This window comes from Ornithorhynchus anatinus, chromosome 11 (assembly GCF_004115215.2).
Source record: "Ornithorhynchus anatinus isolate Pmale09 chromosome 11, mOrnAna1.pri.v4, whole genome shotgun sequence".
NCBI classification, from domain to species: domain Eukaryota; kingdom Metazoa; phylum Chordata; class Mammalia; order Monotremata; family Ornithorhynchidae; genus Ornithorhynchus; species Ornithorhynchus anatinus.
The window spans coordinates 18,452,220-18,476,191 of record NC_041738.1 but is presented as its reverse complement, the minus strand read 5'-3'; the positions used below and the strand labels follow the sequence as shown (position 1 = coordinate 18,476,191).

Sequence of the window (23,972 nt, the reverse complement as noted above, 5' to 3'; positions counted from 1 at the left end):
GCTTAGTACAGTAGCTCTGCATATAGTAAGCATTCAGTAAGTACCACTGTTGGATTGATAGTCTCTTCGAGACCTGGTCTCTCCTAATACCTGAGAACCTCAGTGCCCAATTAGAATGGGGTAGGGACTTTGATGAGGCACATATGCAGAATGCCCTTGGCAGAGCCTACTTATGGTGGAGAAGGAAAAGGGACTCCACTGGAGCACCAGAAGAAGACTCTGAAGTAACAGAGAAACTCTGCCTGATGCAGCATTCCATGCAGAGACAGGTTATAAACCTGACCTCAGCCATCTGACAGTGGCTATAGAGGGAAAACCCCAATCCTGAGAAAAAGGAGAAAAAGGATCGGGTCCTTACAAGGCATGGGCAGAAGGGGGCAGTAAGGTCATTTGTGACCAGTGGTCCCAGGGAACAAGATTCCCAGATAGCATGACAACCTGGAGATTTGACCTGTCCTCAGGAAGCAGGTGGCACACATAATTTTTCCCATGGAGGTAGATGTTATCTGTGCTGATCTCCTAAAATAAGGCCTGCAACATCCCCCTCCACTGGGACTTCTGACCTGGGGCCACCACAGGGAGGCACCAACTCCAGGGCAGGGGTGCCACTTCCCCCTTGTCACCTAGGAAGACCCTGGATTGGGGAGAAGGTGGTGGGTGAGTCTAGAACTGTGGAGAAGCTGTGGTTACTGGACCGGAGAGTCAGAGAACCTGAGTTCTAATCCCAGCTCCGCCACTTGCCTGCTGTGTGATTTTGGGCAAGTCCACTTACCTTCTCTGTGCCTCGGTTCCCTCAATCAATCAATTAATCAATCAATCATATTTATTGAGCTCTTACAGTGTGCAGAGCACTCTCATCTGCAAAATAGGGATTCAATATCTGTTCTTCCTCCTACTTAGACTGTTAACCTCACGTGGACCTGATTGTCATGTATCTATTCCAATGCTCAGTACAGTGCTAGGAAGTAAACAAATACCATATTTATTATTATTATTATTGTTATTTAGGTCCTGGGGCATCACTGAATACATTGCAAACAGACAACCGGAAGAATCCCATGTGAACCACGGAATGGTCAGGAGCTGGAGGAGACAGTTCAATGTGAGTAAGCACTAGACAGTCCAGTTTAGGTCGGGGAAGATGATATCCCTGTAGATCTGTAATACCCCTCAGTTTATTCTGGGACAGCATGGGTTGAGAGGAGCAGTGGGAGACTGCTTGGAGCCAAACAAGGAAACCCATGCATTAACCACCATCATGGCTGGTAAGTGGGAGAGAACTGAACTGAAGCCACCAATAGATTCTGGAGCCTCAGGCTTACCGGGTCCAGCCAAAGGAAAATGGTGTTTAATAATAATGTTGGTATTTGTTAAGCGCTTACTATGTGCAGAGCACTGTTCTAAGCCCTGGGGGAGATACAGGGTAATCGGGTTGTCCCACGTGAGGCTCACAGTTAATCCCCATTTTACAGACGAGGTAACTGAGGCACAGAGAAGTTAAGTGACTCACCCACAGTCACACAGCTGACAAGTGGCAGAGCCTGGAGTCGAACCCATGACCTCTGACTCCGAAACCCGGGCTCTTTCCACTGCGCCACGCTGCTTCGGATCAGGCTGCCCCAGGGTTTCTATAACTCTTCCATCTTATTCCACCAGCAAGTGGCCAGCATCCTCAAACATAGTTGGTCGACTATGGCCAGTATATGGATGAAATTCTCATTTGAGAAAGGGAAGAAAGGAAGTGATTGGAATAGACTGTTTTTCCTGCAGGCTCTCGATGAAGTGCTGATTGAGGCTGAAAGGGGACAAAGCAAAGCTTGTACTGAGGGAACAAGATCTCTTTTGAAAGTAAGGATCAACACAGTCTGTCAGCGGATCCAACCAATCCTGACTGGATAGGGCTTTTAGAGGCTCTACCTTCCCCTTCCCCACAGAAGAAGGTTCAATCTCTGTTGGGTGTGGTGGGTTTATGTGGTTCCAGGGTGCAGCAGGGTAGAAGCTCCCTTGTGGGCAACTTTGAAATCTGACTCATTTATTCACTCCAGCATATTTATTGCATGCTTACTATGTGCAGAGCACTGACTAAGCACTTGGGAGAGTACAATGCAATAATAAAAAGACACATGTCCTGGCCACAACAAGCTTACAGTCTAGCATTCAAGAGGAGCCACGCCTGTGAGGGTGCTTAGTTGGAGCTCAAGTAGCAGCAGAAAACAGCCCTAGCCCTTGCAGCCCTCCAAGCAAGTGGACTGTCCCCCCAGCCCATTTAAATATGTGCAGATGGATCCCTAGACCCCACTGCAGCTGTGGAAGAAACCAATTGGAGGATGAGCTGTTGCTCTGTGACTTGCAGCTCAGAAACCTTCTGCAGTGGAGCTGAAGTTTGGTGAGTGTCAAATGGAGATGCTGTCTGGGTACTGGAAATGGAAGAAGTGCAAGCATATCACTGCAGGCCAGAAGGTGGTCCTCAATTAATTAATTGTATTTATTGAGTGCTTACTGTATGCAGAGCACTGTTCAAAGTACTTGGGAAAGTACAATTGGACAGGCACTTTCCCTGCCTTCAGTGAGCTTGCTGTCTAAATTGATTGGATCATCCAATCCAGATATAGCCCCATAGCAATGGTTCGCAGCAGTGATCTCCTCAAGTCTAGTTTCTCCACCTCGCCTACGGTTCATGGCTTTGTCCCACATCCATTATAGGACCCTGAAAACTCCCTATCAGAGGTTCTGGAGTCTCCTAATCTCTAAAACCAATGCCAGACAGATGGGCAGATTGGACTGGACTACCTCCCTTGAGCCCACCACCCCTGGAGCCAAAACCACCACTGAAAACTTCTGGTGCTTTGACAGGTCCTTCCACTCTGGGCCTGATGGTCCTCAGACTGGGGTTGAGATCAAGATCCCTGGCCCAGAAGTCAACTCGAATAGTCTATGGGAATCAGCTCAAAAAGTGGAAGTGGCCACCCTGGTTTTTACATTGCAACTGAATCACTGCTCCCATTCCCGTGCCATACTAATAACTGATCTAAACTATCTTGAGGCAATTCACTGTCTTGGATGGTAGTAAGCCCATAAGTGGGTTAACACAGATGGCAGAGCACTCAGGCAAACAGATGGTAAAAGATGGCAGCTGCTCTACCCAAGAAGGTCCCAAGCTGTCCATGACTAAAATCAAGGTCCATAACTCCTCTGGAGGGGGAGCTATGAAATCAAACCAGGTCTTGGCCAAAGCAGACAAGGAAGCAGTTCCCACTTTCATGAGGGTCTCCATTATTGGGGAATGATCACTGGTCACCACCCAACAGGGGCCAATGGAAAACCCTCAGACAAAACCTACTACCTCAGGAAACAGAGCAAGTTGAATTGAAGAACCTTCCCATCAAAACAGAACTGTGACAAATGGTCTTGATCATGGGAAAGAACTGGGCAGATGTCCTACCCTTCATCCTATTGTACATCAGGAATTGATCAATGGAGTCATCAGGATATTCACCATTCACCCTTATTTGTGAGAGACAGATGACTGACTGGGAAACCCTATGGTGGTATGGTAGCTCCGGGGTATGGTAGCTCCTTCACCATGGGACCCTGCACTGGAAATGGAATTTGGACAACTTTTGGCTTTCCAAGCTGCAGAGGCTAACATAACTGCAGTATAAAAGATGGTCCAATACTAGGACAAGGTAGCATCTCAGACCCTGCCTACTAAGGGAGTTATGGAATTTTCTGGAAGAGATTGTGTGACACATGCAAAGCCAGGAAAGATTCAATTTTCCCAGCCAGAGTGTACAGGTCCCTTCATGGTCACATGTAAAATGAGTCAATCTGTGTATGGTTACAAGAGGTCCCTGATGTAAGGGAGGTAGGATGAGACAGAGGATGGTCAATAGGGGTGGAGTAGCTATGTTGTTTCCTTTCAGGCCCATCCCTCACAACAGAGATGCTGTGGTTACTTCTGTGCCATGCCCTTGCAGCTCAGGAGTGGTCATGGAGAATTGATGAGGTTTGCAGGTGACAGTGGAACCCAGAGATCACTAAAGTATCTTGGAAAAAGTTGCACAAATGCCAAACAACAAAAGAATCTGATCAAACAATTAATCAATCAATCAATGGTACTTATTGAGTGATTACTATGAGCAGAACATTGTACTAAACACTTGGGAGAGTACAGTCCAACAGAGTTAGCAGGTGTGTTCCCTCTCCACAACAAGCCTACAGTCTAGAGAGAGAGACATAAATAAATGATAAATAAATTATTTATAAAATAAGATTTAAAGATATGTACATTAGTTATTGGAGGTTGAGGGTGAGGTGAATATCAAATTCCCAAAGGTCACAGCTCCAAGTGCATAGAGATGCAGAGAGAGTTGGAGAAAAGTGGGCTTTGTCAGGGAAGTCCTCTTGGAGGAAATAATAATGTTTTGAAGGTGGAGAGAGTGTTGGCCTGGCCTATATGGAGAGGGAAGGAGTTCTAGCTAGGGGAGGACAAGGGAAAGGGGCCAGTGGGAAGGAAGACAAAATTGTAACACAGTGAGTGACCTGGTGCTAGAGGGACGATAGGACTCAGCTAAAAATAGATAATCCCCTCACCTATTGATAATGGAAAGCTATTGATAATGGCAATATTGAAGGGGAAGGCAAACATTCTCCAGATGATCAGCCCAAGAGGGTCATACTAGCTGACTCATCCTTGACCTTCTTGCGAGAACTGCACAGACTCCCAACTAGGTGACACCTCAAAATATTAGGACATATCTCAGGAATGCCCCGGACCACCCAGACTGACATCAGAAGGGAGAATGTCCACCTATATAGTGGACCTGGGGAGCAGTAAAGAATCTTGGAAGGGTATACAAAGGGTCCAGGGGACAGTGGACAGTGGGAGGGAGTCCACAGGTCCCTAAAACAGTATTTGGATAAGGCAGTAAACTGCATTGTTGGGGACCCCTTGATGTGTTTTCTTACCTTTGGATTGGTAATTATACTGGCATAATGAGTGGGCTCTTTCACTTTTTTGCAGGGGTTTCTTTTATAAGAACCCTTTATGTTGCTGACAGGAGAGGGATGTTGGCAAGATCTATAAAACGTTTCAACACTCTATAGGTTCACTATATAGATATAAGAACATGTTTGAACATTCAATTTACTTATTCTGAATCCTGAGGACTGGAGCTGAGGGTATTTGGCAGCAGGAGCCACAGTGGAGGGAGATTAGACACTAAAAATTTAAGTAATGGGCATTGAAGCATCCAATTCTGAATTGGAACTAGAGAGGGGAGGATCCAGTTGAAACACTGGATTAACTATTGAAAACTGGAGAAATGGCAGCCCTTGACATCATCTGCCTTCCCTTCCCTGAAGGTTAAATTGTTAGAGTGCTGATTGAGGTCAATTGACTGAGTGTATGATGGGTGGTCTACAGAGCTGAAGGACCCAGCCTTTCAAAAAGACTTTCCCTGAATGAATCAGTATGGTAATAACAGACGCCCATCTAATAATAATAAATGATAATTGTGATTTTATTAAGTGCTTACTATATGCCAGAAAACGTACTGAGTGCTGGGGTAGATACAAGCAAATCAGGTTGGTCACAGTCCCTATTCCACGTGGGACTAAAAATCTTCATCCACATTTTACAGATGAGGCAACTGAGGCTCAGAGAAGTTAAGTTACTTGCCCAAGGTCACACAGCAGACAAATTACGGAGCTAAGATTAGAACCCAGTTCCTAATGACCTCCAGACCCATACCCTATTCACTAGGCCATGCTGTCTCCCACTGAGCTGAGCACCAGATCACAGCCCTTATGACAGTTCTTTCCCCCTCAGGGAGCCTTAGCTGACCTCTCTCCCAGACTAAGGAAGTCAGAGGAGCTGAAGTGAAATCCTAGAGATTCCATGGATTAGTATAGGCAGTCTCAGTATAGGCAGGTGCCTCCTTTGGAATAGATGCCTTTGGATGCCTCCTATGGGCACTGTACTAATAAATGTGGAGAAAACAGGGAAAACAGATTGCTCCAAGTCAGATAGCTTTAATTCCAATCCTTCTCAGGAGGCCTCAGAAAGTGGCTGCTAGCCCAAGCAGTGCAAGCACAAGCACTGGCCACTTAAATATGTAGGGTTTTAGCACATCAATTAACATAGGTTTGTCTCTAGCTCCCCTTGGCCTTTCTGTAAATGATCCCACTGGCATAAACCATCATTAGTTCCTATGCTGTCAGTCAGATTCTGCAACTCCTCACTGTACCCATTGATACAGGAAAAGCCTCCCTGAGAGGCCAACAATAACAAAACAGTAAAAATGTCTGTTCAACTATGTCAGGAATGAAGGCCTCAGATTTGAGCCTGAGTCAAAGCTACTTTCCTAAGCAAATTGTGTGCTGGGTGAAGGTCAAATAGGGGCAAAGTGCATTGCAGAGGACGTAAAAACTTGGGTGAAGGGGAACACTTGGAGAATCTCTAAAGTGTTTTAATTCTGATTGGCCCCTTAAACAGACCAGCATATTCTACATAGAGAGAATTCCAGTGGTTTTCTCAGGCCAAAAAATTCAACAAAATAATACCTGAACTTGAACCTTCTGGATCCATCCCATCCAAACGTTTAATGGACCACCTTATACCACCTGAATGATTCAGATTCAGAAAGTCAGAGTAGAAGAACCTTCCTCCTGGAGATTTTCAATCCTCCATCCCCAACCCACAACAGAGCTCACCTATCTTCCTGTTATATTGGCTCTTACTGTCTCACTGTTTGGCCATAGTCTGACTGCTCATTCTTTCTGCCCTTCCATTACCCCAAGGGAAACAATGAAAAGACTGTACCCTGAGACAAAGCATGGATCAGTGAACCAGAAAAAGCCTGAAGCAAGATCTTCACGCATCAGTCAATTACTGAGCACAGAGCACTGTACTAATAAACGTGGAGAAAAAACAGGGACAACAGCTCACTCCAAGTCAGGTAGCTATAATACCAATCCTTCCCAGGAGGCCTCAGAACGTGGCTGCTGGCCCAAGCAGTGCAAGCGCAAGCACTGGCCACTTAAACATGTAGGGTTTTAACACATCCATTAACATAAATTTGTCCCTAGCTCCCCTTGGACTTTCTGTAAATAATCTCACTGGCGTAAACCATCATTAGTTCCTAAATTGTCAGTCAGATTCTGCAGCTTCTTATTGTACCTATTCTTTACCCTTTGTCCATCCTCCAATGTTCAACCTGGCACACAAACTCCCCCAAGTCCTTTCAGGCACCTTGGAGCCAGCTTCTTGATCTTCACCTTGTGAACAGGTCTGCCATCTTGGAACCACTTGGCTTGGGGAGATGGGAGGGACACCCCCAATATCACAGGGCACAGGGCACTAGTGTTGATCCCAAGCTGCAATGGGGATGGGGCTGGATGTGGCCTGCAGGCTCCAGGAAATTCTGTGGAGCTGTGTTCCAGGGCAGGGGTTAGAGGACACACTATGTTACCTCAGTGTTGAGGTGTGTGTGTGAGTGGTGGGAACAGCCTTGAGCTGCTGAAGTTAGTCTGACGGTGGATCCAGACACCAGGACTAGTGAGGCTGGGGGCAGTGCCCATGGTGGCAGCAACTCCACATGTGAGGTCCTCAGGATGTGTCATAGATGAAGGGGACAGTGGAGTTGGTCTGACATTGGCCCTGTGGTCAACACAGGTCAGAGATCCTCTGCATTGCATTGCCCACCCCGGACTACAGGGATGAAGCCAGGGAGAAGAGAGGGAGTGAGGCAGACAGCTTCAGCCGCCTGGGAGCACCCTGCCACAGCAGAGGCTCCATTTATGGGGCTCAACAGCGCCCTGGGGGAGGGCAGGGTCCAGCATAAGCTGCAGGGTGGATGTACCCTGGTACTTACTCTGTCTCAGAGCCCGAGCCTGAGTAAGGCAAGGTGTAACACAGGGTGTCTGGGAGAATACAGCTGCTGCATTAGTAGACATGATTTCTGCTCTCCAGAAATTTGCAAGCTAGCAGATGAGACAGGCACTAACATCATTTGCCAACAGGAGAAAGAAAAAAAAGGGGAGAAATACATGAGGTGGTGTTTAAGTAATAGGACTTGTAAGATGTATACATAAGTCTTGCAGCATGTTACATAAACAAGTAGTCATATAGCACAAAAGTGCTGCAGTGGCAGTTCTGGGGAGATCTTCCTGGTGAACATATGATTTCAGGAGAACTTTGAAGTTGGGGAGAACTGTGGCATGGCAGATATGAAGATGGACAGGAAATTCAGTCAGGGAGAGGAGTGTGAGCAAGGAGAATGAGGCACAGTGAGTAGGTTAGTTTGAGTGGAACAAAGAGTATGCTCTGGGATGAAGTGGAAGAGGAGAGTTGATAAAAAAGAGAGAGATTATCAGTTGTGTTCAAGCCAATAGCTAGGATCTCCTTCTTGATGAGAAGAGAAATGGGAAACCATTGGTGGTATTTGAGGAATGGGGAGACTGCAAAAAAGGTCCAGGGAAGCAAAGTTAACATACGTGATTCAGTAGGGAGGGATAATAGGGTGTGGGGATGAAAGCCAGGGATGGCTTCCTGGAAGAGATGAGATTGTAGTATCACTTTGAGTTTGTGGGGAGAGGTGGTCTGTCACTTTTGAAGGGGAGGAAGTTCTAGGCAGGAGGGAAGGCTAGAGCTAGGGATCGACACAGAAAGATGTGATGACACGGGATAGATTGGTGTTAAGTGTTGAGTAAATATCTGTAATTTTTTATGGTATTTATATTAATGTCTGTCTTCCCCTCTAGACTGTAAGCTCACTGTGAGCAGGGAACATGTCTACTAGCTCTTTAGTACTGTACTGTTCCAAGTGCTTAGTAGAGTGCTCTGCATACAGTTTTGATTGGTTAATTGGATTGATTAATTGATCGATTGATTGAGAAAAAGGAGAGAAGTGTGTAGGATGGATAGGAGAAGTAGCAAGGCCAAGTAGATATTGCACAGGGCTGAGCGTCAGATTACTTTTTAATTGTATGTGTTAAATGCTTACTATGTGCGAGGTATTGTACTAAGCACTGGGGTATAAACAGGTTGGACCCAGACAGGGCTCACATTTTTAATCCCCATTTATTGATGAGGTAACTGAGGCACAGAGGAGTTGAGTGACTTGCCCTAGGCCACAGTGCAAACAAGTGAGGGCCCCTCTAGATTGTAAGTTCATTGTGGTCAGGGAATATGTCTGTATATTGTTACATTGCACTCTTCAAAGTGCTTAGTACAGTGCTCTGCATGCAATAAGCACTCAGTAAATATGATTGACTGACTGACAAGTGGCAGAGCTGGGACCAGGTCCTTTTGACTCCCAGGCCCGAGTTCTATCCATTAGGCCATACTCCTTCTCAGGATTTGGTTCTAATCCTTGCTCTGTCTTTTGCCTGCTTTGTGACCTTGGACAAGTCACTTAACTTCTCTGTGCCTCAGTTTTCTCATCTGTAAAATGATGGTTTAATATCTGTTCTCCCTCCCCTTTAGACTGTGAATCTCATGTGGGACAGAGAATGTGTCCAGCCTGTTTATCTTTTATCTACCTCATTGCTTGGCATATAGTAAGCATTTAATAAATGCCATAATTATTACTGTAGGAGAGAGAGAACCATTTGAATGTCTTAAAGCCGATAGTAAGGAGTTTCTGCTAATTGTAGTTTTTTGAGTAGTGGGAGGACATGTGCAGAATGATATTTTAGAAAAATGATATGGTCTGCAGAATTAATAATGGATTGGAGAAGGCAGGTAGATTAGCATGGAGACCAATATGAAGAGTGCTTGGAGCAGCATGGAAGCAGTTTGGGTGGAAACAAAGTACCAGATTGTGGATATGTTAAGAAGATGACTGACTGATATAATATTGATATGACTGACTGGATATGCAGAATTTGATGACTGACAATATGTGGATTGAAAATGAGAGAGAAATCGAAGATGAGACCGAATTTGTGGGTTTATGAGTTAGGAAGAATGGTGGTGCTGTAATCAGTGATGGAAAATCATGAGGAGGAAAGGGTTAGGAGGGAAGATGAGGAGTTTGTTTTTGGACATGTTGAGCTTGAGGTGTCTGCAGCATAGATATCCCCTGAAGGCAGTAGGAAATGTGAAATTGCAGAGTAGTCAGGGCTGGAGAAGCTCATCTGGTATAATACAGTACCCTACTGCTTTCACATTCCCTCCCCTCACAGCTATCCTATCCACTTCACATAATCTTGACTCTGGAAACTCAGACTTCTCCAACTCAACCAACATGGTGTCCTCCAAATCATTCCTGTTTCTTTCCCATTTCAGAGCAAGCTACTGCTAATTGATATGGCTAAGTTAAGCCCCTTCACCTCCTATTTTAGAGACTCCATAAGTTATCATATTCTTGGCTTGGTCCTATGGCCTGTTGAAATGGCAGTGTTCCCAAACTGATTGGGGCTGTCCCTTAGTCAGCTGACAGACATCCAGATGATAGCATAACTAATTTGCATCTTTGGGTGCCAACTGACCTAGCACCTGCCCCACTCAAACCTAACCAGGATGAACTTCAAATGCAGATATTTCATGTGGCTTGGCACCAGTAACCTACCTCCATGAGTTGGGAGGAATCAGAGTTGCCAAACATCTGTAAATTCACAGGTAATCAATAAAAATGACCTAAAATTGATTGTGTCCATAAAGCTTTTAAACAGTCAGTAAATACGACCAGCCAACTCAAGATGAATTAGTTTTCTTTGCACTACTGTTCAGTGATTTACCTGCTGGATTCTCACTTCCCAGTGTGCATGGGGTAGCTGCAGTTCCTGGGACAACAGCATAAAACTAGCAACTCCATGTTCTGGAAGAGCTCGGGAAGGATGCCAGCCTCCCTGGTCAATCAGTGATGGTGGCAGCTCCAGCCCTGAAACTTGAGCCTTGGTGTTACTTCTTCTCCTCCCTAACTGGGGTGGGAGTTGCTTAGCCACCTGCTGTCTCCTCCCACTCCTCTTCACTATACCTGAGATCCTGTGAGCTTCCATAGATCAACAGATTTCCCAACTTAAGTTTAGGGACCCCTTTCCTTCCCACTTGCCAGTGTCCTGGCTCCCCCAATCTCATTTTTCAAATTATGCACATGGGGCTGGGAACCAGTTTTCAAATCCTGTAAGATTTTAGATTTGCAACCAGAAAATGACTAATATTGGGCCTCCCAGATCTGCCCAGATGTATGAGTGGGGTGCCGGTGAAACAAAAGAGTTTTGCTACCATAAGTACTTATACCCTCACAATGTTGAACACCTATGAAGATAATGATTTGCTAAATGAGAAATGTCATAGAACTGCATGCAATTAGAAACAACTGCAATGGCTTTCTTTGGCTGAGCTAAACACAATCTCACAATTACTAGTACCGTCTATGGCCTGCCAAATAATCTAAATCTGATCCATGCTAAACTATAGCATTTTAGCGAGTAGCTATCAGAATGCAGCAGAGGGACCTCAAAGATGTGCAGATCACAGCAGCAGTACTTGGACCAGAATGTTGGATGGATTACACACTCCTAGCTCACACAGTTCTTAGAACCATGACATTAAATTTGGCCTCCAAACCAACAAAGCACTTCAACATTAAGCTTCTAGAGAATGAAGAAATCCACCTGCAACTTTGTGGAAACATCACACCAGCCCTGCTGAAAAGAGAAAATTGAACTATCCATCATCAACATATATAGCAAACTGGCATTTCTCCACAGTGCTCATTTACACACAGCTATCAAAATATTGGACATGCCCAAGAGAAGATATCAAGAAGATTAGATGCACATGACTCACAATTAAAAAGCCTACTTTCTATGAAACATCAGTTTTACTAGCAGCAATTAGTGGCACCCATGAACTCGGGAAGTAATAAGGCTTTCAAGGACCTACACCTTAACTTGCAAACCAAATGAAGGAACATGTGAGACAGCTGGTGGGATGACAAAGCAGAAGACATCCAGAACTATGCAGCCCATCCTGAAGCCAAAAACTACACTTGGCCAATGGCATTATATAACCCTGAACATACCATCCTGGTAGCTCTAAAGAGTGAAGGTGGTTCCAGTCTCTTCACATACAGGGAGAAAATATTAAAAAGATGGCAAGAGCATTTCAATAGCCTCCTCAACACCCCATCTACTGTTGAAGGCAAGGTTCTGCAAAACATACAATCCTCCCAAAGTGTGAAGACATGGCACTTATTCCAACTTATGGGAGTTCATTGCAACAGAGTTCCAAAAATTAGAAAAACACCTGAAACCCATGGCATACCTGCTAAAATCTACTAATGTGGAGGGGACTCCCCTGATTAAACAGTTACACAAATTCTTACTCAACAAATGGACCATGGGGAAATTGCCACAGAAGCTCAAAGCATCCTCACCATTTCTAAGAATAAAGGCTAAATCTCCAGCAAGGGGCTAACCCTAACCAGGCCCTCTTTTCCTCTTTTCACCCTCCTTTCTATTCACCTCTGTTCTCCATAGCTTCTGCACTTGCATCTGTAAGCCTTAACTGCTTGATATTCACCCTTTCCCCAAGCCAAAAGCAGTGATGTACAAATCCTTATACTCTAACATTTCCCCTATCTCTAATTCAGATAGGGGATGGAGTCAGATGTTTGTTTCCACCTCTAGACTGTAAGCTCTTTATGGGAAGGGATCATGTCCACAACCTTTAACAACACAGTACAATATAAATTGTACTCTCCCAAGCACATAGTGTAGTGCTCTGTATACCAGTGACTGATTATGGCAATTACTGAGGCAACTCATTACCTTTATTATTATTATTATACATTGTTATGATAATACATTTAATGGTATTTGTTAAGCACTTATTATACATCAAGCACTGTTCTAAGCATTGGGATAGAGATAAGATAATCAGATTAGCTACAGACCCTGTCCCACAGTGAGCTCACAGTCTAAGGGGGAGGGAGGAGAGGTATTTAATCACCTTGTTCCAGGTGAGGAAACATTAAAAGACTTACCCAAGGTCACTCAGCAGATGAAAGGCAGAGCCAGGATGAGAACCCAGGTCCTCTGAGGTCCAGGCCTATGCTCTTTCCTCTGCTTCTTATTAGCCAGAGTCCTCATAGTTTGGCTGCTAAAGAATATTATCAACTGAATGCTTCTGGAGTCACACTGACTTCAGACCACAACATGGCACAGTGGACATGATCTTTACTGCTCATCAGATATAGGATAAGTACAGGGAACAGCCCCAGGATCTCTACATATTTTTCATATACCTCACCAAAGCATTGGATACAATCAGCAGATCTGGTTTTTGGGAACCAAAGCTAGCTGCCTTGCTAAATTCACCTAAATTTTTAACTATTTTATGACAGCATGGCAGGCCAAATTAGAACCGAAGGCACCCTGCTGATCCACTTTTCATTGCCAGTGGACTAAAGCAGCGATGTGTAGTGCATCCTGTTCAACTTATTCTACACAGCCATGATAAAATAATGGAATAAGAGAATTGCATACACCTCTAGGAACTCATCCAATTCAGCAGATTTTGAGCATCACCTAAAGTCCTAGAAACAGTTATTCAGGAACTACTCTATGCAGAAGACTGCATCCTAGGAGCCCACATCAAGAAGAAATGCAAATGATTATAAATCATATAAACCATTTGACTGAATCAGACGAGAATGAGTTGATGATATATCCAGAGAAAACCGAGGTGATGCATCGGTCTGCACAACAGAAACCATTCACAAAACTAAAAATTAATCTAAGCAATAAAGAACTAAATTCTGTCACGGAGTTCTGCTACCTAGACAGCAATCAATCAATATTATTTATTGAGAATTTACTGTGTGCAGAGCACTGTACTAAGCACTTGGAAGAGTACACTACAACAAAGGTAATAAACACATTCCCTGCACTCAGGGATTTTACAGTCTAGAGGAGAAGATGGACATTAAAATAAATTATGATATGTATGGATATGTGGAACTCAAGGGTAGAGATCCAAATACATAGGAGATACAAAATGGGATATAAGCAGGGAAAATAGCTTAGCCAGGGAAGACCTTTCAGAAGAGATGTGATTTTAGTAAAGCTTTTCAAGTGGGGAACATGATGGCCTGTTGTATATGAAGGGGGAGGTAGTTCTAGGCCAGTCAGAGAACATGGGCAAGGGTTTGGCGATGGGGTAAATGAGATTAAGATACAATGAGTAATTTGGGATTAGAGGACTAAAGTGGGCAGGCTGGGTAGAAATCAGCAATGTTAAAGTAGGAGGGAGCAAGCTGAGAGAGTGCTTTAAAGCTGATGTGGAGGAGTTTCTTTATGGTGCAGAGGTGAGTGAGTAGTCACTGGAGATGCTTGAGGAGTGGGAAGATGCAAGCTGAACCTTTTTTAGAAGAAATAATCCAGGCAGCATCAGAGTTAAGTAAGGGCTGAAATGAGTGAAGACAGGAGGCAGGAAGTCCAGTGAAGATCTAATGTGGAAATTAAGGCAAGTGGTGTTAAGTGCTTGGATTGGTGTAGTAGCAGTTTGGGTGGAGAGAAAAGGGCAGATTTTAGAGATATAGTAAGGATAGAACTAGCAGGATTTGGTGCCAGATTGAATATGTGGGTTGAATGAGTGATAAGTAGAGTATAATGCCAAGGGTTTGGGCTTGTGAGATGAGGAGGATAGTGGTGTATTCTACAGTGATGGGAAAAAACAGTAGAGGATAGGTATGGGGAAATGATAAGCTCTGTTTTGGACATGTTAGACTGAAGCGTCAATGAGACAATTAAGTAGAATGTCCTGAAAGTAGGAAGAAATGAAAGACTGCAGAGAAGAGAGGTCAGAGTTGGAGATTTAGATTTGGGAATCATCAGCATAGAGAAGGTAGTTGAGAGCCGTGAGAGGTAATGAGTTCTGCAAGGGAGTAGGTGTAGATGGAGAATAGAAAGAGACCCAAAACTGAGTCTTGAAGGGCTCCTACAAGTAGAGGGTGGGAATCAGAGAAGGAATCTCCAAAATAGATTTAGAATGAGTGGCCAGAGCATTAGGAGGAGAAACTGGAGAGGGCAGTGTCAGTGAAGCCAAGGTTAGATAATGTTTCCAGGAAAACAGAGTGGGCGATAGTGTCCAAGGAAACCGAGAGGTCAAAGAGGATTATTATGGAATAGAAGCTGTTGGATTTTGCAAGAAGGAGGTCACTGATGATTTTAGAGGGGTAATAATAATAATGTTGGTATTTGTTAAGCGCTTACTATGAGCACTGTTCTAAGCGCTGGGGTAGACACAGGGAAATCAGGTTGTCCCACGTGGGGCTCACAGTCTTCATCCCCATTTTATTCATTCAATAGTATTTATTGAGCGCTTACTATGTGCAGAGCACTGTACTAAGCGCTTGGGATGAACAAGTCGGCAACAGATAGAGACAGTCCCTGCCGTTTGACGGGCTTACAGTCTAATCGGGGGAGACGGACAGACAAGAACAATGGCACTAAACAGCGTCAAGGGGAAGAACATCTCGTAAAAACAATGGCAACTAAGTAAAAACAATGGCAACTAAATGGCAACTAAAAAAAGAAGCAGCGTGGCTCGGTGGAAAGAGCCCGGGCTGGGGAGTCAGAGGTCATGGGTTCGAATCTATGCTCTGCCTCTTGTCAGCTGTGTGACTGTGGGCAAGTCACGTCGCTTCTCTGGGCCTCAGTGACCTCATCTGGAAAATGGGGATTAAGACTGTGAGGCCCAAGGGGGACAACCTGATGACCCTGTGTCTACCCCAGCGCTTAGAACAGTGCACTGCACGTAGTAAGCGCTTAACAAATACCGACACTATTTTACAGATGAGGTAACTGAGGCACCGAGAAGTTAAGTGACTTGCCCAAAGTCACACAGCTGACAAGTGGCCGAGCAGGGATTCGAACCCATGACCTCTGACTCCAAAGCCCGTGCTCTTTCCGCTGAGCCACGCTGCTTCTCCATAGTTTCTGTAGTTTCTGTAGAGTGAAGAAAGCAGTAGCCAGATTGGAAGGAGTCTAGGAGAGAACTGAAGGAGAGGAAGTGGAGGCAGTGGATGTAGACAGTGTACTCAGGAAGTGTGGAGTGGAATGGTAAAAGAGAGATGGGACAATAAGAAGAAGCTGTGGGGTCAAGGAAGAGTTTATTTAGATGAGGGGTAACATGAGCATGTTTGAAAACAGTGGGGAAGAAGCCGTTGGAAAGTGAATGATTGAAGATCAAGATCAGAAAGGGAAAAGGGAATGGGCAAGTTTTACTGAAGATACAATGATCAGCAAGTAGAAAACTGAATCAAGAAGGCCAATGCGTCCTTTGGGAGACTGCCAAAATATACGGGACAGCTAGGTATTAGAAGCCAGATCAAACTAAAGGTCTTCAATGTTGTGTCATCCAATCTTCTCTATAGCTAGAGAAGACCTAGATCACATACAGGTACCACATTTTGCAATTTGAGCAGTTCCATCAATATTTCTTATGGACCATACTCAATATCAAATAGTAAGATAGGATCACAAACAATAAAGTTCTGGAACGTAGTCTACTACCATCGAAGCTATGTTCACCTAAACACAGTGGCCTTTTTTCTTGCCCCACAGTGATGTTTTTTCACCATGCCACGCCCTCCATCTCTCTCTTTCATCCATCTCTACTCCCCACTCCAATTACTGTTCATTATCACCTACTCCCCACCCCAACGAAGGCCCACTTCCAAATTGCAGAAGCATATTGATGCTGTTCTCACATTCCATTTTTATGGTATTCGTTAAGCGCTTTCTATGTATCAAATACTGTTCTAAGCTTTGGGGTAGGTCATGTTAATTAGGTTGGACACAGTCGCTGTTCCACATGGGGCTCACAGTCTTTCTAAGTAGGAGAGAGAACAAATATTGAATCCCCATTTTACAGTTGAGGAAACTGAAACACAGAGAAGATAAACGATTTGCCCAAAGTCATACAGCAGACAAATGGTGGAACTGGGATTAGAACTGAGGTCCTCTGACTCCCAGGGCCATGATCTTTCCATTAGGGCATACTGCTTCCCCTGATTCCATCTCCCCATATCCCTACACTGATCCTCAAGATTAAAAAATCTATGTGGATGCTCCTGATGATCTCCCAGCCTCCATACCACCTCACTTACTGACCAACCTGGACACATAATTGATCTCATTATCTCTAGTCACTGTACAGTCTCTAATGTGTCTGTGAAGGAGGTGCAATTTGCAAAAGAGGTGTTTGTTGGTACTGCCTCCCCCTGCCAGGCGTATGATGCAATCTGAAACTGGCCTGGTGACCACCACCCAAGCATGACCCCTCTGGGCCAGAGGCATTGGCCTCATTGCTCCCTGGTCTGGGGATTGCCACTGCCTCAGTCTGCAACCGGCTCTGGGTTGTTCATTTTTTTGGTTCATTTTTCAAAATAAAAAGAAAACAAATGGCGCCTTGCAGTGCTTTCCTGCTTTCCTCACTGTATGCTGCTGGAGAGACAGACCCTGGGCAGTTCAAACTGTCCTGAGGAGCTAGGACTCTTCAGTTTGTACCATTTCCTGCTTTGAAGAGGAAAGAAAAGGCCTTCCCTACTCCAGAGTCCAGGCTAATTATAAAAATAATGATGTTATTTTTAAGAGCTTACTAGGTGGCAGGGCTAATAGGTAATAATGGTGATATATTTTTTAAGCACAGACTATGTGCCAGACACAGAACTAAATGCTGGGTTGTATACAAGCAAATCAGCTTGGACATGGTCCCTGTCTCACCTAGAGAAGTAAGCCTCAGTCACCTCATCTGTAAAATGGGGATTGAGACTGTGAGCCCCATGTGGGACAGTGACTTTGTCTAACCCGACTCGTTTGTATCCTCCCCAGGGCTTAGTACAGTGTCTGGCACATAGTAAGCACTAAATACCACAGTTATTAATATTATTATTGAAGTGACTTGCCCAGGGTCAAACAACAGACAAGTGGAGAAGCCAGGAGTAGAACCCCTGACCTTCTGACTCCCAGGCCAGTGCTTTATCCACTACACCTTGCTGCTTCTCTTGGGCTACTGACTATGGAGATGGAACCCAATCTGCCCCTGCCAGAGTAACCTTTCCATCCCCTGGTTCAGCAGTAGAAATCACACGTAAGCACATCTGTGCACTCACAGAGCCTGGCAGCTGGAGCAATAACAACAGCAGCTTTCCATGTCCCTCTGAGAAAGCCCAGCCTGGCTCCCTTCATCTCCTATAGTCTCAACTGTGTCAGCAGCCAAGATTGGGTCTCCTCTGCCCCTCCCACCGGGGTCACTTCAGGTTCATCCACAAAACCTTCAGTTTCAGAGGAAACCACACACTTGCACCCCCAGTTTAAAGTTCAGTCACCCTCATTTAGCCTTCCTTCCTCCCAAGCTTCACAGAAAGCCTTGCCTCCCTCTTTCCCCAGCACCACCTCCTTCTTGGAAGATTGGGCAACCTTATATTGAAAACACTGAAACTGATCAACCAGTAGCCATTAAAAATTACAAGCTTATATCAATTTGAAGGATTTTGCTTGAATAATGTTCATAAAGGAAAATGCACCAACTCAGTGTTGAAACCATTCTAACTTCACCAACTCTGAAGTCTGACTACAACTTCTTCCCCTGCCTTCTCTCCTACACACTCCCTACCTGTAAAACTATCTAGTCACTGATCTCTTGACCCCTTTCAGTTATCCCCAGTAATCATCCCCCTTCTGATCTTTGTAACCAATATCCCTTCTCTTAATGAACAAATCCATACCCTCAATGTAACTCTTTCATTGACTATACTTCTCTCATGTCCCTTTCCCCGTTCATCTCATACCACCTACCCACAGCCAATCATGTGTTTACGCTGCTAGCAGTAATCGGTGTATCAAGTGGAACTTTTCCAACTCCAAATCATCCCCACCTGTTACATCTCTGCCTTCTCCTCTGCCCAGCAGCAATGCTTTTCCCTTACTGACTGACTCCCAAACCCATTTTCCCTGCCAACTATTTCAGACTTTTAACACCCTCTTTACCCCCAGTCTCTCTGTTTCTCCTGTCCCATATGGTTTTATCATCTATTTTGTCTACAAATTTGAAATTTTCAGGTGTGAATTCCCTAAAATATCCCCAACAACTTCCTAGTCCCACAACCCCTTCCCACTCCCACATCCACTCTTTCATTCTTCCCAGCTGTCTCTCAAGAGGAGATTGCCCACCTCCTTTCAATATCTATCCCTCCACCTGCACCTCTGATTCCATCTCTTTGTACTTCATTAAAACACTTTCCCCCTAACTTCTCCCTCCTTGACTTTTATTCTCAATCACTCACTCTTCAGTGGCTCCTTTTCCTCCACTTTCAAGTATGCCCATGTACCACATCCTCAAAAGACCTTCCCTTGACACCAGTGTACCCTCCAGATACCACTCCTTCTTTGTACCATTTCTATCAAAATTCCTTGAACAACTTTTTTATTCTTATTGGTTCTTTTGTGGTATTTGTTAAGCCAGGCAAGTTAAGCTAGTTAACACAGGGTTTGACACAGTCCATTTTCTACATAGGGCTAACAGTCTTAATCCCCACTTTTTAGATGAAGTAACTGAGTCACAGAGAAGTTAAGTGACTTGCCCAAGGTCATAGAGAAGACGAGTGGTGGATTCAGGATTAAAACTCAGGTCCTTCTGACTTCTAGGTCCATGCTCTATCCACTATGTCATGCTGCTTCCCACCCAAACCTGCTTTACTCCCTCACACTGCCATCACTATTGACAACATCACCATCCTCCTTTGTCTCAAAAGCCCACAACCTTGGCAATATCCTTGACTCCTCTTTGTCCTTCAGCCTACCTATTCAGTTAGTTACCAAATCCTGTCTGTTCTGTCTTCACAACAGCTCTAGATCCCACCCTTTCCTTTCTGTTCAAATTGCTTCAACACTAGTCCTAGCAGTGGTCATATCCCATCTCAACTACTGCATGAGCCTTCTCTCTGACTTCCATGCCTCCAGCCTCTCCTATCTACAGTCCAAGCCTTTTTATGGTATTTGTTAAGTGATTACTCTGCTCCAGACACTATACTAAGCTCTGGGCTAGATACAGGGTAATCAGGTTGGATCCAGTTCATGTCACAAGTGGGGCTCACAGTTTCAGTCCCCATTTTACAGACAATGTAACTAGGCACAGAGAAATGAAGTAACTTACCCAAGGTCACATAGCAGACAAGTGGAGGAGCCAGGATTAGAACCCTGGTCCTTCTGTCTCTCAGGTCAATGTCTTTCAACTAGGCCATGCTGCTTCTCTACTTCATTCTTCTGCCTGGATCAATTTTCTAAAAAAGTAATTCCGTGTTTAACTCTCCACTCCTCAAATCCTCTAATTGTTGGGCATCCAACTCCTCATGAAACAGAAACACCTCACTTTTATCCTCAAAGCTAAATCGACTTTCTCTCTCCTACATCTCCTCACTTCTCTCACACTTACAAGCTAGCCAGCACACTTTGCTCTTCTAACAGCAATCTACTTTCTATGCCTCAATCTCATCTCACATCTCATCTCATCTGCCCCCTGCTCACATCCTTCAGCTTGCTTGGGACTCTTTCTTCTCATAGACTATCACTCACTCAAATCTTTAAACCTTCTAAAATCACATCTCTGCCAGGAAGCCACCCCTGACTAATCTCTGATCTCCCTACCTTGTTTTCTCTCCCTTCTGTGTCCAAGCCCCCTAAGCATTTTTGATACCCAGCTCAATCCCATACCCTTCATGTACATTCTTATACTGTATTGCTTGCTGTCTTGCAATTTATTTTAATGTCTCCCCTGTAAGCTCCTAAAGAGCAAGGATCATGTCTACTTACTCTATTGTACTCTCCCAACCATTTAGAACAGTGCTCTGCTCACAGTAGACTCAATAAATATGACTTGTTGATTAAGAGCTGGAAAATTTTAAGTGTCATTCAGGCGGATTAATGGATGTCAGTGTCCATGGTTCAGGCTCAGAAGCAGGGTTAGAGCATTCATAAGATGAGAAGAGAGTCTTTTGAGCTAACTCTTATGTGAAGATTGGCTTAGTCCATCCTCCCCTAGAATAACGCAAATCACAAAGGCATTCTTTCTTGCAAGAAGCATGACCTGGCAGTGCAATGCTGATGCCATACCAACCCAGCTATGTATATCTCAATTGGAATAGAGATTATTTTCCTCACTTCTCACCCAATTAGAGCTCCATCCATCAGGCACATAATACCTGGCACTGCCAGGCACCATTCCAATACAGAGCAATAGTTGGGTGAATGTGATGTGTCCCTCTGTGTGTTACAGACTGACCTACCTCAATCTCTAAGGCTTACATATCCCTCCTTACCCAATTGCCACAGAGCCTCTGTTCAGGCTCTTCACTTCAAAATCCTGCCTAATATCCTGCCTCTCACAGTTCCCTTCTGCCCAGATGACATTATAATAGCCCCTTTTCCAGCTCGACTTTCAAAGTCAAGAAATAGCTCCAAAGTCCAGCTCGAACGTCTAACATTCAGCAGGTTCATCTCTTATTTCATCTTCATTTTGCACAAGGAGTTTAATTCTGGTTCTAAATATTTCTGCTAATTAGGTATTTATCCAAAGACTGACTTTTATGGTACTTATTTATATCTCTCTGGCTGAGCCAGCAATGAACAGCAGGGAACAGTGAGGTCACCAAAGGCCTCTGTGGAACAAGCTTTTAGATGTGCAGAAATAACCTAGTTAGACTATTATTAGTGGTTGGGGCCCAATTCTGGGCTCCACAACTAAGAAAGAATGTGGAAAACTAGAGAGGAGCCAGGTGAGAGGCATTAAGAAAGATGAAGGGCCTTGGATAACAAGATCTTTGAAGGTAAATAAAAGGAATTTAGACTATTCAGCCTGAAGAATAGAAGATTGGTGGGGAGAGGGGTTTATAAATGGCTGTAACTGGAGAGGAATAGAGGAAAATGACTTCAAGAGAAGCTTTGGAAAGAAGGATAGGGAGGAAGTGAGGACAAAAGAGATTTTGTAGAAAACAAGCATTATTAAAAGGAAATGAGCTCTCAGGGAAGAAGGATGTCCTGAGTTGGGGAAAGGGAGAAGCAACACTGGACTGCTGATTCCAGGCAAACAAGAGTAGAATGTCACCAGAGCCTGTTTCTTCCAGTTTCTCCCCTATATCCTAACTCAGTGCTCCTGATCAGTTTGGTACAAACAGGGTTAGGTTTCTGTCATTTAGCCTGGGTTCATCTCCTTAATATTATTCAAAGATGAGCTTTCTCTTCACACTCTTCCCAGCCCTTGGTTCACACATACAGGAAGCACAATGGGCATTCATTACATCAGACCCAGAACCAGAAAAAATGCCTTTTCTTTGGCCTATCCTCTACATATTTTATGTCTCAACATGCCCCAAAGCTGAACTTTAATTCTCTGATCTCAATTCTCAGCAATAACAATCTTTATTCCACTCCTTCCTTCTGGAAACTGATCCCCCGCCTCCTGGGGAAAGATCCTGATTAATCAATAGAAAGCATTTATTGGATATTTACTATGTGCAGAGCATTGAACTAAGTGCTTGGTATAGTACAAAATTAGAATTGGTAGACACATTCCCACACCTCTCAGGATTGCACCTGGAGGGTTTCTATTACTCTACCAGTCTCGGCTATAGGAGAGAGAGACAAGCAGAGGCATATCCATTCCATTCCTAGCTTAGGCAGTGGCTAGTGAGTGGAAAGCAATCTGCTGCAAGTCAAAACTCACCTGTGCTGGGTTGCAGCAGCATGGGAGAGAGTCGATAACAGAGGCTCAAATTTATTGTGTGGAAGAAGGCAGTGGTAAGCCACTTCCGTATTTTTACCAAGAAAATGCTATGGTTACACTACCAGAATGATTGCAGAGAGGCAAGGGGCAGGGGCTAGTTCTGGGAGAGCTATTGGTTGGAAATGACAGTATAAGAAAAGACAAGACAGATTCCCTGCTCACAATGAGAGCCCCACCTCCATAGTCATGTCAGTGTTGTATTCATTTATTTATTCATTTTTTGTTGTTGTTTATGCTTATAGTTTTCATTTATACCTATACCAACTCTTTTGGTATGAGTATATATTCTCCCAAGGACTTAGTACAGTTCTCTACGTACACATAGTAGGGGCTCAATGAATACTACTGATTGGTTGAATGACTGATCTATGTTTTCCAACTTATTTCCATCGTTATGTGACGATGCTGATGATGATGTAGGGATTACCGAATGAGTATGATAAACAAGTCTCAGTACTGAGACTTTGGGCCGGAGAACCTGCCTGAAACAATTTATTATAGAGCTAGTGGTTTCTGCAGTGCCCCTTGGACTCTCTTGTTCATTCATTCAATTCATTTAATCATATTAATTGAGCACTTACTGTGTGCAGAGCACTGTACTAAGCACTTGAAAAGTATACTTCGGCAACAGATGGAGACAATCCCTACCCAGCAACGAGCTCACAATCAAGAAGCACTGTACTAAGTGCTTGGAAAAGACAATTTGGCAACAGATAAAATCAATCCCTACCCAGTAACGGGCTCACAGTCTAGAAACCTGCCAGCAGTGTTCTCACACGACCAAAGAATACAATGAGTGAGTAGGAGGGGAAGGATGGAACACACTGTGAAGTTCATGAACATATTCTTTTATATGCAAGACCCATTTTTGACTGAAGTGACTGCAATTTGGGGCTGATACCATGCCATAGCACAATACGTAGTAGACAACTAGTTGTCTTGGTAACTGTTGTGACTTTCAGCACCCACATTAGAGAGGTATTCAGTATTCTTGCTGGACCATCTCACACCATTGACTGTCCCAGGTGGTTCTTTGGCCAAAAGCCTACAACACTGCTATAAGAGCCCTAGCAAGCATTCCCCTACTTGCATAGGTGGGACTAGAATCCAAGTTTGACTATTCTTGCTTGTTTTGTGGTATTAAGTCCTTTCTTTATATGCCAGGCATTGGGATAAA

The 23,972-nt window shown here is 44.2% G+C and overlaps 1 long non-coding RNA gene and 1 other non-coding gene across 3 annotated transcripts in view; both read left to right on the top strand.

The window, feature by feature from the left end:
* The first annotated feature begins 1,014 nt into the window (after nucleotides 1-1,014).
* LOC114815187 overlaps nucleotides 1,015-23,972 on the top strand; it is a 152,894-nt gene continuing 129,936 nt past the window's right edge. For both annotated transcript variants that reach the window (XR_005660562.1, XR_003762964.2), the window contains exon 1: nucleotides 1,015-1,102. This is a non-coding gene — a long non-coding RNA (uncharacterized LOC114815187). The remainder of the gene's footprint in view (nucleotides 1,103-23,972) is intronic.
* On the top strand, nucleotides 22,588-22,725 carry LOC114815241. The gene has a single exon (XR_003763007.1). It is a non-coding gene; the product is annotated as a small nucleolar RNA SNORA7 (small nucleolar RNA).